Genomic DNA, 13,616 nt, shown 5'->3' with positions numbered 1-13,616 from the left:
GGAAGATGTAACAAGATTGTGTGTCTGCCGGAAGGAACTTCTAACGGGATTCCCTCTGGGAGGAAGAGCAGCAAGTGCAGAAGACAAGATGCCTGAGTGAGCTTTGCAGGGTTTGTGAGCAGTTCACTTTTGCTAGTACCAAAAGTGTGAGATATGAGAGGTTGGGAGTGAGGTGAATACTCAGCTAAGGCAAGTTTATAATAGACTTTTTAATACTATAGAAACGAGTAGGTCTTCAGCCTTGGTCATCATGGTGGAACCATATCTCTACTAAAAATACAAAAATTAGCCGAGTGTGGTAGCCAGTATGTGTAATCCCAGCTAATTGGGAGACTCAGGCACAAGAATCACTTGAACCTGGGAGGCAGAGGTTGCAGTGAGCTGTTGTGCCTCTGCACACCAGCCTAGGCAAAAGGGTAAGACTTTATCTCCATAAATAAAGGAATGAATGAATGAATGAATGAATGAATGAATGAAATGAATAGCTCTTATCTGGTGGGCCATGGGAATTTTACCAGTAGAATGCTTTGGACTGCACATACTAGATGAGCAGTGGCTAAAACAGTAGGAATCAGAGTTGTTTGGGTTGTTCAGTGATATCCCAGGATCCCACTTGTCCCTCTTTCAGCTGTGTTGTTGGCAGTGTTTTATTATGTCTCCTTTCATAGTTGGCTAATCCGTAACAGCTCCAAACATCTTGTTCTCACAACACAACATCGCAAGGGCTGCTTTTCTTCACAGTGTCTTTTAAATGGGTAGAAAACCTAGAAGCATGCAAGGGGCTTCCTGTAACATTTCATTGGATGGGTCACACCACATGCACATCCCAAAACCAGGCACTGGAAAAGCGGAGAAGTGATTAGCTTAGAATACTCATTTATCTTTCTGAAGCTGAGGAGGGGAATTGGGATAATAAACATCCCAATAGACTTGTGTTTCTTCTGCAAGAAAGAATAAGGAAAGGCTATTGGTAGGGAGCCAGCAGTGTTTCCTGCAGAGGTTCATTGGAGAAATTTGAGTAGGGGAGTCACAAGATTAAATTTGAGTATTAAGGCATTCTGGTTATGGTGTAAAAGTGGTTAGCAAGCTTTTCCTGTAAAGGATGAGGTGGGAATTATTTTAGACTATGTGGTCTCTGCTGTGTCTAGTTAACTCTGCTGTTGTAGTGTGAAAACCACCACGGATAACATGTAAGCAAATAGGCATGACTGAGATCCAAGAAAACTTTATTTACAAAGCCATAAGGCAGACTGGATTTGGCATGTGGCCTGTAGTTTGCTGACCCCTCATAAAGGATTGATGGAAGGTAACCTAAAGAAACCAGGAGATAAAGGAAGCTTTTGCAGTAGTAGTCAGCTATAGTTTCCTTGTCACACATCCTTGAACTAGTGTCAATGTAGTGAGAGGTTTTCACCCATGCATGGTGAAAAAAAAGAAACTTAGGAATCTTAGCTACTCATTTAAAAATGCTGGCCTTTTTTGTGGTATTATGTCTTTTTCATTTGTTTTGCTTAAATTTTTTCATGTAAGAAATAACATTAATAGTTGGTCATTTTTATTTAAATAAAAGCCATTTTCTAAATGTTTATGTTCCAAATGGCAGGGGGAATATAAAGCAGGGACAGAAGAGAGGTATAGTCAATATGATTTAGTGATAATTGAATAAGAAAAGTTTGGGTGATAGAGAGAAAGCTCAGATGATGCACTGGTTTCCAGATTGTACACTAGCATTTAACCTGGACATGCGGAAGGAGTAGGAAATTTTCTGGTGAATACAGAAGAGTAAACAGTAGCAGGTTAGTAGGAATGACTAAGTTTTTTCTATGCATTTTTAATGGAATATTCATATAGGATATTTTGAGTAGGTAATTGGATAATCAGCATTTATAACTTGCATTCTACTAGTTTGACTCTCAATAATAAGACTTGTCAAAGATCCAAGAATCTGAAAGTTGATGATAAATGTCCATGTGTATCATCATCAATGACCAAAAGTCAGCATCCACAGAATTGGGACAGATGAACTTAATAGATAAAGATGAATGTCGGAGTTGTGTTTCTCTTAGGGACTGACACTCTCTATTACCTGTGGGACTCACAGCTGCCAGGAAAGAAAGAGAGCAAGAAGCCTATTGAAGAAGCACGGCAGATTCAGTCCTGGAGTGCCCTGTTTGGCTTCATGTCTTAGTTCTGACTTGTAACAAATTATTTTCCGTAAAATGTGCTTTGTGTTTTTCCCCTCTTGCAGCATGTGAACAAACAGAATCCCTTTAGTAGGGCATTTTTGTATTCTTTCTTGAAACAAAGCAACATGTAAATAACAAAAAGAAGAAAGTAAGAGAAAGAGTATTTTTTGTATAGGCTAGCATTTAGCATAAACTTGGGAGTGAGTACCAGGATTATACTTAGAATTTAGGGACGGGATGGGAAAACTAGATAGAAATCTATATTTAATATAAACATTTCAGTATATTGGTTAAAACTTTTATGAAAATACATCAAAGGATCTTTGATCCACTAAACCAGGAGCTGGCCAGCTTTTTCTGCAAAGACTCAGTTAGTAAATATTTTAGGCTTTGTGGGCTATATATATTTATTTTTTTGAGACAGGGTCTCACTCTGTGTCCCAGGCTGGAATGCAACTGCATGATCATGGCTGACTGCAGTCTTGACTTTCTGGGCTCTAGTGATCCTCCCGTCTCAGCTTCTCTGCTATCTGGGACCACAGGTGTGCAACATCACACCCAGCTAATGGACTCTATGGACTATAAAGTGAATAAGCATGGCTGTGCTCCAAGACACTTTACTTAGAAAAACAGGCAGTGGGCTGGATTTGGCCCACAAGTGCTAATTTGCTGATCCTTGTGCTAAAAGGAAGGTGCTACTAATGCAGTGAATCTGATTGGTAAAAGTGCTCTGAATGTGTGACATTCTTCTTCCTTTGAAATAAGGATATATTTAAATAGTCACCTCACCACATTTTTCAACAGTAACTTCATATAATTTTTAACATTTCATTTATAAAATATGATTCTTTTCTGCTTTTCTTCTATTTTATTCCTGTTAATAACATTCAGTGTTTTTCTGTGATTATTACTTTGTATATTTGATGAGTATCAACTATCCTAGAATTGGCTGATTTTTATCAAGCAAGAAATACTCTCTTTGAAACTTTTAGTATTCCTTGGTCTTTATGTGTAAGCATGAATATGATAACCAGCTTTTGTAACTTAGAAATGTTCCAGGGGTCTTTTAGTTCTATAATTTTAAGAATTTAATACCTCAGTCTAGGATTTTTTTAACACTGTAAGTGTATAATTTTTATAACCTTTAAAATATATCATTGCTATATAAAATTCGAAAACTACTGTTTCTTGCCTATCACATTTCCATGACTGACTCCCAATTATGATCTCTTTAAAATAACTATCTACACTCATGAACTCAGATTTTCTTTCCATTCAGTCTTGATCTCATGCCAGTAATTCTTCAAATTCAACACTCCTCCAAGGTTATTGTTCTCAAGGTTATCACTTATCTTTTTCTCTAATAAATCTAGGGATTTTTTCTAACACCTCATTTTATGTAATCTGTCAACAATATTAAACCAAATGGAGGACATCTCCTCCCTAATAGCATCTTCAATTAGCCCGCTGAAGGACCTCACTCCCTCAGGCCTCCTGCCTTTCTAGTCCTTTTGTCATGGTCTGTTTACTTGCTTCTCAACTTTCTCCTTTTGCACATTGTTGTTCCCTAGGGCTCAGTCCTCAATCTTTTCTCGTTACTTTTTTTTCTTTTTTTGAAATGGAGTCTTGCTCTGTCACCTAGGCTGGAGTTCAGTGGTGCAATCTTGGCTCATTACAACCTCTGCCTCCTGGATTCAAGCGATTCTTCTGCCCCAGCCTTATGAGTAGCTGGGATTACAGGTGCATGCCAGCATGCCAAGCTAATTTTTGTATTTTTAGTAGGGACAAGGTTTCCCCATGTTGGCAAGGCTGGTATCAACCTCCTGAATTCAGGTGATCCGCCTGCCTTGGTCTCACAAAGTGTTGGGATTTCAGGCACTAGCCACCGTGCCCGGCCCCTCATGACTTTTTCTTTTTCTTTTTTTTTATTCTTTATTTTATTTTAGGTGCATATTATTTCTGGCATTTCTTCCCATGTTAGCCCTTCCCACCCTCCCCCCTCCACAGTCTCTCTCCTACCCCTCCCAACTGCCCCCAGTGTGTGATGTACCCCTCCCTGAGTCCATGTGTTCTTGTTGTTCAACACCCACCTATGAGTGAGAACATACGGTGTTTGCCTTTCTGTTCTTGTGTCAGTTTGTTGAGATGTTGGTTTCCAGATTCATCCAAGTCTCTACAAAGGACACGAACTCATCGTTTTTTATGAGTGTGTAGTATTCCATGGTGTATATGTACCACATTTTCTTTGTCCAGTCTATCATTGATGGGCATTTGTGTTGGTTCCAGGTCTTTGCTATTGTACACAGGCTGCTATCAACATATGTGTGCATGTGTCTTTAGAGTAGAACAATTTATAGTTCTTTGGGTATATACCCAATAGTGGGATTGCTGGGTCAAATGGAATTTCTATTCCTAGATCCTTGAGAAATTTCCACACTGTCTTCCACAATGGCTGAACTATTTTACACTCCCATCAACTGTGTAAGAGTATTCCTATTTCTCCACGTCGTCTCCAGCATCTGTTGTCTCCGAATTTTTAAAGATCAACATTCTAACTGGAGTGAGATGATATCTCAGTGTGGTTTTGATTTGCATTTCTCTAATGACCAGTGATGATGAACGTTTTTTCATATGTTTGTTGGCCTCAAATATGTCCTCTTTTGAAAAGTGTCTGTTCATATCTTTCGCCCACCTTGAATGGGGTTGTGTTTTTCTTGTATATCTGTTTTAGGTCTTTGTTGATTTTGGATATTTACCCTTTGTCAGGTGGGTAGATTGCAAACATTTTTTCCCATTCTCTTGATTGCTGATTCATGCAATGATGATTTCTTCTGCTGTACAGAAGCTCTGGAGTTTAATAAGATCCCATTTGTCTATCCTGGATTTTATTGCCATTGCTTTTGGTGTTTTAGTCATGAAGTCCTTGCCTATGCCTATGTCCAGAATGGTTTTGCCTGTTTCCTTCTAGTGTTTTTTATCATGTTAGGTTTTATGTTTAAATCTTTGATCCTTCTTGAGTTAGTTTTAGTGTAAGGTGACAAATAGGGGTCCAGTTTCTGCTTTCTGCACATTGCTAGCCAGTTTTCCCAACACCACTTATTAAACATGGAGTCCTTTCCCCATTGTTGTTTTTGCCAGGTTTGTCAAAGACCAGATGGTTCTAGATGTGTGGTGCTTTAGATGTGTGTTCTGGGGTCTTTGTTCTGTTCCATTGGTTTATGTCTCTGTTTTGGTACCAGTGGCATACTGTTTTGATTACTGTAGCCTCTATATAGTTTGAAGTCTGGCAGTGTGATGCCCCCAGCTTTGTTATTTTTTCTCAGGATTGTCTTGGCTATGTGGGGTCTCTTGTGATTCCATATGAAGTTTAAAGTGTTTTTTTCCAGTTCTGTGAAGAAGGTCATTGGAAGCTTGATGAGGATAGCATTGAATCTATAGATTACTTTGGGCAGTATGACCATTTTGACCTATTGATTCTTCCTAACCATGAGCATGGAATGTTTCTCCATCTGTTTGTCTCCTCTCTTATTTCGTTCGTTGTTCTCCTTGAAGAGGTCCTTTACATCCTTTATTAGTTATATTCCTAGGTATTTTATTCTCCTTGTAGTAATTGTGAATGGGAGTTCCTTCTTGATTTGGCTCTCTGTTTGCCTGTGATTGGTATATACGAATGCTTGTGATTTCTGCACATTATTTTGTATTCTGAGACTTTGTGGAAGTTGCTTATCAGTTTGAGAAGATTTTGGCCAGAGACAATGGGGACTTTTAGATATACAATCATGTCATCTACAAATAGAGACAGTTTGACTTCTTTCTTTCCTAATTGATTATACTTCATTTCTTTTTCTTGGTTGATTGCTTTGACTAGAACTTGCAATACTATGCTGAATAGGAGTGGTAAGAGAGGGCATCCTTGTCTAGTGCCTGATTTCAAAGGGAATTCTTCCAGCTTTTGCCCGTTCAGTAGGATATTGGCTGTAGGTTTATCATATATAGCTTTTATCATTTTATGATACATTCTATCAATACCTAGTTTAGTGAGAGTTTTGTTTTGTTTTGTTTTGTTTTGTTTTGTTTTAAACATGAAGAGCTGTTGAATTTTGTCAAAGGCCTTCTCTGCATCTATTGAGAAAATTATGTGGTTTTTGTCTATGGTTCTGTTTATGTTGTGTTTACATTTATAGACTTGCGTATGTTGAACCAACCTTGCAGCCCCAGAGTGAAGCCTACTTGATCATGATGGATAAGCTTTTTGATGTGCTGTTGCAATCCGTTTGACAGTATGTTATTTAATATTTCAGCATCTGTGTTCATCATGAAGATTGGCCTGACCTTTTTTTTTTTTTTTTTTTTTTTTTTGAGTCTCTGCTGGGTTTTTGTATCAGGATGATGATGGTCTCATAAAATGATTTAGGAAGGATTCCTTCTTTGTATATTGTTTGGGTTAGTTTCAGAATGAATGGTCCTAGCTCCTCTTTGTATGTCTGGTAGAATTCAGCTGTGAACACCTCTGGGCCTGTACTGTTTTTGGTTGGTAGGCTATTAATTGCTACCTCAACTTCAGCCCTTGTTATTGGTCTGTTCAAGGTTTCAACTTGTTCCTGGTTTGGGCTTGGGAGGATGTAAGTGTCCAGGAATTTATCCTTTTTTTCCAGGTTTACTGGTTTATGTGCATAGAAGTATTTGTAGTAATCTCTGATTGTAGTTCGAATTTCTGTACAATTAGTGGTGATATCTCTTTTGTCGGTTTTTATTGCATCTATATGATTCTTTTCCCTTTTCTATTTAATTAACTCTGCTAGGGGTCTATTTTGTTGATCCTTTCAAAAAACCAGCTTCTGAGCAGAACGTATATTCTGTGGATTTGGGGTGGAGATTTCTGTAGATGTCCATTAGGTCTGCTTGGTCCAGATCTGAGTTCAAGTCCTGGACATCCTTGTTAATTTTCTGTCTCGTTGATATGTCTGATATTAACAATGGAGTGTTAAAGTCTCCCACTATTACTGTGTGGGAGTCTAAGTCTCTTTGTAGGTCATTAAGAACTTGCTTTATGTATCTGGGTGCTACCCGCGTGTTCCTGTATTGCGTGTGTATATGTTTAGGATCATTAGGTCTTCTTGTTGCGTTGATCCTTTTACCATTATGTAATGCCCTTCTTTGTGTCTTTTGATCTTTGTTGGTTTAAAGTCCATTTTACCAGAGACTGGGATTGCAGCTCCTGTTTTTTTTTTTTTTTTTTTTTTCCTCTCCATTTACTTGATATATACTTCCTCCATCCCTTCATTTTTAGCCTACACATGTCCTTGCACATGAGATGGGCTTCCCAAATACAACACACAGATGGGTTTTGATTTTTTTTTCTTTTTTTTTTTTTTTTTTTTTGAGACGGAGTCTCACTCTTGTTACCCAGGCTAGAGTGCAATGGCGTGATCTCTGCTCACCACAACCTCCGCCTCCTGAGTTCAGGCAATTCTCCTGCCTCAGCCTCCTGAGTAGCTGGGATTACAGGCATGTGCCACCATGCCCAGCTAATTTTTTGTATTTTTAGTAGAGACAGGGTTTCACCATGTTGACCAGGATGGTCTCGATCTCTTGACCTCGTGATCCACCCACCTTGGTATCCCAAAGTGCTGGGATTGCAGGCTTGAGCCACCACACATGGCCAGTTTTGACTTTTTATCCAATTTGGCAGTCTGTGTTTTTGATTGGGGCATTTAGTCCATTTACATTTAAGTTTAATACTGTTATGTGTGAATTTGATACTGCCATTTTGATGCTAGCTGGCTGTTTTGTCCTTTAGTTGACACATTTTCTTCATTGTGTCTATGGTCTTTACCATTTGGTACATTTTTGGAGTGGCTGTTACTGATTGTTCCTTTCCTTAATTAGTGCTTCTTACAGGACCTCTTGTAAGGCAGGCCTGGTGGTGAGAAAATCTCTCAGTAGTTGCTTGTTCATAAAGGATTTTCTTTCTCCTTCAAATGTGAAGCTTAGTTTGGCTGGATATCAAATTCTAGGTTGAGAGTTCTTTTCTCTAAGGATGCTGACTATTAGCCCCCACTCTCTTCTCGCTTGTAGAGTTTGCATGGGGAGATCTGCTGTGAGTCTGGTGGGCTTCTCTTTGTCTCTTGCTGCCCTTAGCATTTTTTCCTTCATTTTAACACTGGTAAATCTGACGATTATGTGCCTTAGGGTTGCTCTTCTTGAGGTATACCTTTGTGGTGTTCTCTGTACTTTCTGGACTTCAATGGTGGCCTGCCTCACTAAGTTGGGGAAGTTCTCCTGGATAATATCCTGAAGAGTGTTTTCCAGCTTGCATTCATTCTCTCTGTAACATTCACTTATGCCTATCAAACATAGATTACGTCTTTTCACAGAATTCCATATTTCTTGAAGGCTCTGTTCATTTCTTTTCACCCTATTCTTGCCTTCTCATTTTATTCCATTGCGTTGATCTTCAATCTCTTATATGCTTTCTTCTGCTTGGTCCATTCAGCTATTAAGACTTGATGCTTCATGAAGTTGTTGTGCTGTTTTTCAGCTCCATCAAGTCATTTCTATTCTTTTCTAAGCTGTTTATTCTAGTCAGCATCTCATCTAACCTCTCATCTAGGTTCTTAATTTTTTTGCATTGGGTCAGCACATGTTCTTTTAGCTCTGAGAAATTTGTTTTTACCCACTTTCTGAAACCTGTTCCTGTCAGTTCATCGGATTCATTCTCCACCTATCTTTGATCCCTAGCTGGTGAGGAGTTATAATCCCTTGGAGGAGGAGAGGCCTTCTGGTTTTTAGTGTTTTCTTCTTTTTTATGCTGGTTTCTTCCCATCTTAGTGGCTTTATCTACCTGTGGTCTTTGTAGTTGGTGACTTTCAGGTGGGGTCTCTAAGTGGACATCCTTTTTATTGATGTTGAAGCTATTTATTTCTGCTTCTTAGTTTTCCTTCTAACAGTCAGGCCCCTCTGCTGCAGAACCACTGGAGATCCACTCCAGATCTCACTCACCTCGGGATCACCTGCAGGGGCTGCAGAACAGCCAGGGTTGCTGCTGGTTTCTCCATCTACTGTCCTCATCCCAGAAGGGTACCCACCAGATGTTGGTCTGAGCTTTTCTCTATGAGGTGTCTTTTTGGGTATATGGGGCTCAGAGAATTTCTTGAGGACACAGTCTGTCCCTTATAAGAGCTCAAGTGCTGTGCTGGGAGTTCTGTTGTTTTTTGCAGAGGTGCTGGGCTGATACATTTAAGTCTACTGCAGCTGAACTCATAACCTCCTGTTTTCCCAGGTGCTCTGGCCTAGAAAGGTCAGCTTTATTTGTAAGTTCCTGCTGTGCTGCTGCCTTTTTTCATAGATGCCCTGTCCGGCACAGAGTAGCCTAGTCACAGTCTGTTAGCAGAGGTAATGCTGAGCTGCCGCAGGCTCTGCCCATCTACTGCATGAACTGCGTTGGTAGTGGCAGACTGCCTTAGTAGTGGGGGACACCCTTCCCCCCACTGAGCTGGACCATCCCGTGTCAAGCTGCACTTATGGTGAAACTCCTAATACGGCGTGTTTCAGATTTCTTGTCTTGTGGGGGTGGTACTCATCAAGCCAGATCATCTAGTTTCCTGTCTCAGCCCCCTCCCTTTCAGTTGAATGGGTGACAACCTCGACCTCCTGGTTGACATGTTTCTCCTACCTAAACCTTTTGAGTAGCTGGGATTACAGGTGCACAGCACTACACCTGGCTAATTTTTTAATTTTTAGTAGAGATGAGGTTTCCCTCTGTTGACCACACTGGTCTTGAACTTCTTTCCTCGTAATCCACCTGCTTCAGGAGCTGGGATTATAGGTGTGAGCCACTGCGCCCCGCCACATGTAGAAGTGCAGTGCTACATACAACACTGAACATTACACTGTGCTGGGATTACATGTGTGAGCCACAGTACCCAGCCACATAGATTTTCTTATTTCTCTTTTTAAGAATCCCGATTGTAAATGAGTTCAGAGTTGTATGTAGAAGCACAATGCTTAGATGCAGATGTGTAAATATAGAAGGATACAATACTTAGATTTAACAGTTATGAATAAATGTAATTCTTATAACTGACTATAACAGTATTAGAAAAGTCATATATTGATAAAGCTTTCTTCAGAAAAAGAGACTTAAAAACTTTGAAGAATTGCTTCTTTCCAAATGTATGCATACCTAAGGTTCTTACAATGGTGTGCTTTATAGGATAGATACTAGAGTGTAAATCCAATTTTTAAAATGTAGTCAAATGTATTAATCTTATATTTTATGCCTATGGCTATTTTGTAATTCAGAGAAAGGCTTTTCCAACTCCGAAATTCTTTAAAATCCTCTAGTGATTTATTTTTCATGGTGTTTAAATCAATATTGAAACTTTCTGGAATTTACACTCTATTAGGTTTGAAGTTTTGTCTAACCTTTTTTTCAGTTACATATTAACCATGGGAATTCTTTCATTATACAAATATACATGTTATGGTTTAAATTCAGGGGAAATTATGATATGTTATTCTATTGTGTGCTAACTAAAATGTTCTTTTGTTGACTTAGAGTTCTTTTAGCCATAAGAAAAAAAAAAAGATCTCTTGCATGAAATTAGCACGTTGTGGAGGAAAATTGCCATGCTTAGACTGGAAATAGACACAATAAAACAGCAGAACCAACTAAGGGCAAATAAATTTTTGGAGGACATTGAAAGTGTGAAAGGAAAGAATGCTAATATTCTAAAGCCCATAAAATTGGATAAAGAAGAATGAACAAAGATGGTATTTAAGGACAGTGGGCAGCTTAGCATTTTGACAACGAAGAATAAAATGGTCAGTTCTGAATTGGAGAATGTAAGACACAACTAGGAAACACTGGAAATGGAAATTCAATCATATCATTGTAGACTGGCTACTGCTCTACATGACTGTGACCAAAGCCAGATAGCAGAAAGAGACTTCATTTCAGAGAACGAAACCTGAACAGGTTTATTTACAGGACACAATGAATTCTCATACATCTAACCTGAAAGAGAACAGCAAGATTCTTTCTGAACAACTGTCATGCTTATTGTAAAAATTAACAGCCTAAAAATTCAGCTCCATCACACAAGATAAACTGTGAGAGAAAAGACAGGGCAGGCTGTCATCTTTCCTGTTAGAGGAACTTAATTATTCCAGCCTGCGGGCATTGGAGAGTACAAACCCACCAGGGGCAGAAGAGTTCCCACAGCACAGCACAGCTGCTTTACCAAATCATGGCCAGACTGCTTCTGTAAGCAGGCTCCTGATCCTGTTCCTTCTTACTGAACAGGACCTCCCACCTGGGGCTTACTGCTACCCTCACAGGTGTTCTCTGGCCAATGGAGATTTGAAACATTCCTTAGACAGAGCTCCCACAGAGAGGGGCGGGCCACCAACTTTGCTTTTTGGATGACTAGGTTCTGGCCTGAGGGCTTTGTAGAACCCAAGCTGACCAGGGGTGTATGTGGTAGCTCAGCACAGCAGAGCCTCCTCGCAAAAACATGGCCAGGCCCTTGTTTAAGTCAGTCCCCAACCACATTTCTAATCACTGGGTAGAGCCTTTCAACAGGGTCTCTGGCTGCCTTCACTGCTGTTCTCTGGCTGACAGATGTTTCAGGCCTCCCTGAGTCAGAGCTTCCAAGGGGAAGACCAGACTGTCATCTTTGCTGTTTAGGTGACTCAGCCATTTCAACCTTGGGGCTTCAGAGTGTCTGAGGCAACCAGGGGCTGAAGTGAACCCTCAGCACAGCACAGCTGCTCTACAGAAACATGGCCAGACTTTTTTAAAAGCAAGTCTCACTGACCGTCTGTAAAGAATGGAAAATCTCTTGACCATAAGTTCAAATGAATATAATTTAACTATTTGCAGCATTACTAATTTACATTATTAAATTAATTCCTCTGAAATGTTCTTGTTGTCAAGTACCAAAATAGTTTTGAAGTTAGGGAGCTGCTCTGTCTCTTCATTCTTGTGGGTGCCCGAATTCCCCATAATATTTGCAGCTGAGAAACATGTACTTTTATTCATTTTTAAGTTTTCATTTAAGTGACAATCACTTAGGAGCAAATCAAATCCTCCCTTAAGATGAAAAAAACAAACACATACACACATCAAAAACCAAAAAGAAACCTCAAACCACTTCTGAATGACTTCAGACTCTCTTTTGGCTCCTGAATGCTGCTTTTGCATTCTGTTACTACTGTAGCACATTTGTCATGCTTCCTGACATAAATATGTAACTCAAAAGGCATTTCCACTTACAATATATAGAAACAAAATGTGTTTTCTGTACAGCAGTGCCTATATAGTGACTGATTTTTAACTTTCAATATCCATCTTTCAAAGCAGGTAACACCAACGTACAACATTAAAATAATATTCACCTCACCTAGCAGGGAAATACACAAGAACTTAGAATACTTCATATAGCCCATTTTAACTTGTATAAACTGCGTGACTTGTGGTGTCTTATAAATAATGCACCGTAAAGATTACTGAATAGTTGTTTCATGTTAATGTGCCTAATTTCATGTATCTTGTAATCATGATTGAGTCTGATAATCACTTGGAGAAACTATATTTTAAAGAACAAGACATACTTCAATGTATTATACAGATAAAGTATTAAATGTGTTTGATTTTAGAAGGGCTTTATTAAAATCAATATTGTTTTTGCTTTTTCTGGAAAAAAAAAAAAAAAAAAAAAAAAAAGCAAGTCTCTGTTCTTGTTCCTCCCGACTAGACAAGACTTCTGAACTTGTCTCCAGCCACCTCCCATAGTTGTGTCCAGATTGCCAACAGGATTGTACCTCAGTGGTACAGAGGTCCCAGAGGAAGAGGCAGGCTATTATCTCTGCCTTTTTGCAGGCTTCACTAGTGATACCTTGAGGCACTGGAAGATATGACGCAATTAGGGACTGGAGTGGATCCCCAGTATACCACAGCAGACTTATGGAAAAGTGGCTGAAACATTACGTGGGTGCTGGTTTCCATATCTCCTCGATGAGCAGGTCCTCCCGGCTTGGGTCTTTATCCAGGCCCCACTGAAGCCATCAAGCCAGTAGCAACTTGGCAATTCCTTGGACAGACCTTCACAGATTGACTGAAATCCTCTCTGCCACTGCCTCTGCAGTGGATCTGCCCTTGTTACCTTCAGAATATCAAAAAAGCAAAGACCATAAGTGTCATATTGATAACTCTAACAAGCTGCAGTTGACCCAAGGAACAAGGCAGTCCATCTCTTGTGGATACCACATACCCCCCACGGCTTATCACCAGACAGGGAACCCTGGCTTGGGCCCACAGCACAGACCCTCCATCCTGGGCTAATTACACTAAGTGATGGCTAACTCACGTCTCTCTGGGGTAGAGCCCCCAGGAGACAAGCAAAGTGATAGAGCAGGAAGCCAGCT

This window comes from Saimiri boliviensis, chromosome 11 (assembly GCF_048565385.1).
Source record: "Saimiri boliviensis isolate mSaiBol1 chromosome 11, mSaiBol1.pri, whole genome shotgun sequence".
Classification (NCBI taxonomy): Eukaryota; Metazoa; Chordata; class Mammalia; order Primates; family Cebidae; genus Saimiri; species Saimiri boliviensis.
The sequence above is the reverse complement of the archived record's forward strand: the minus strand, read 5'-3'. Positions refer to the sequence as shown.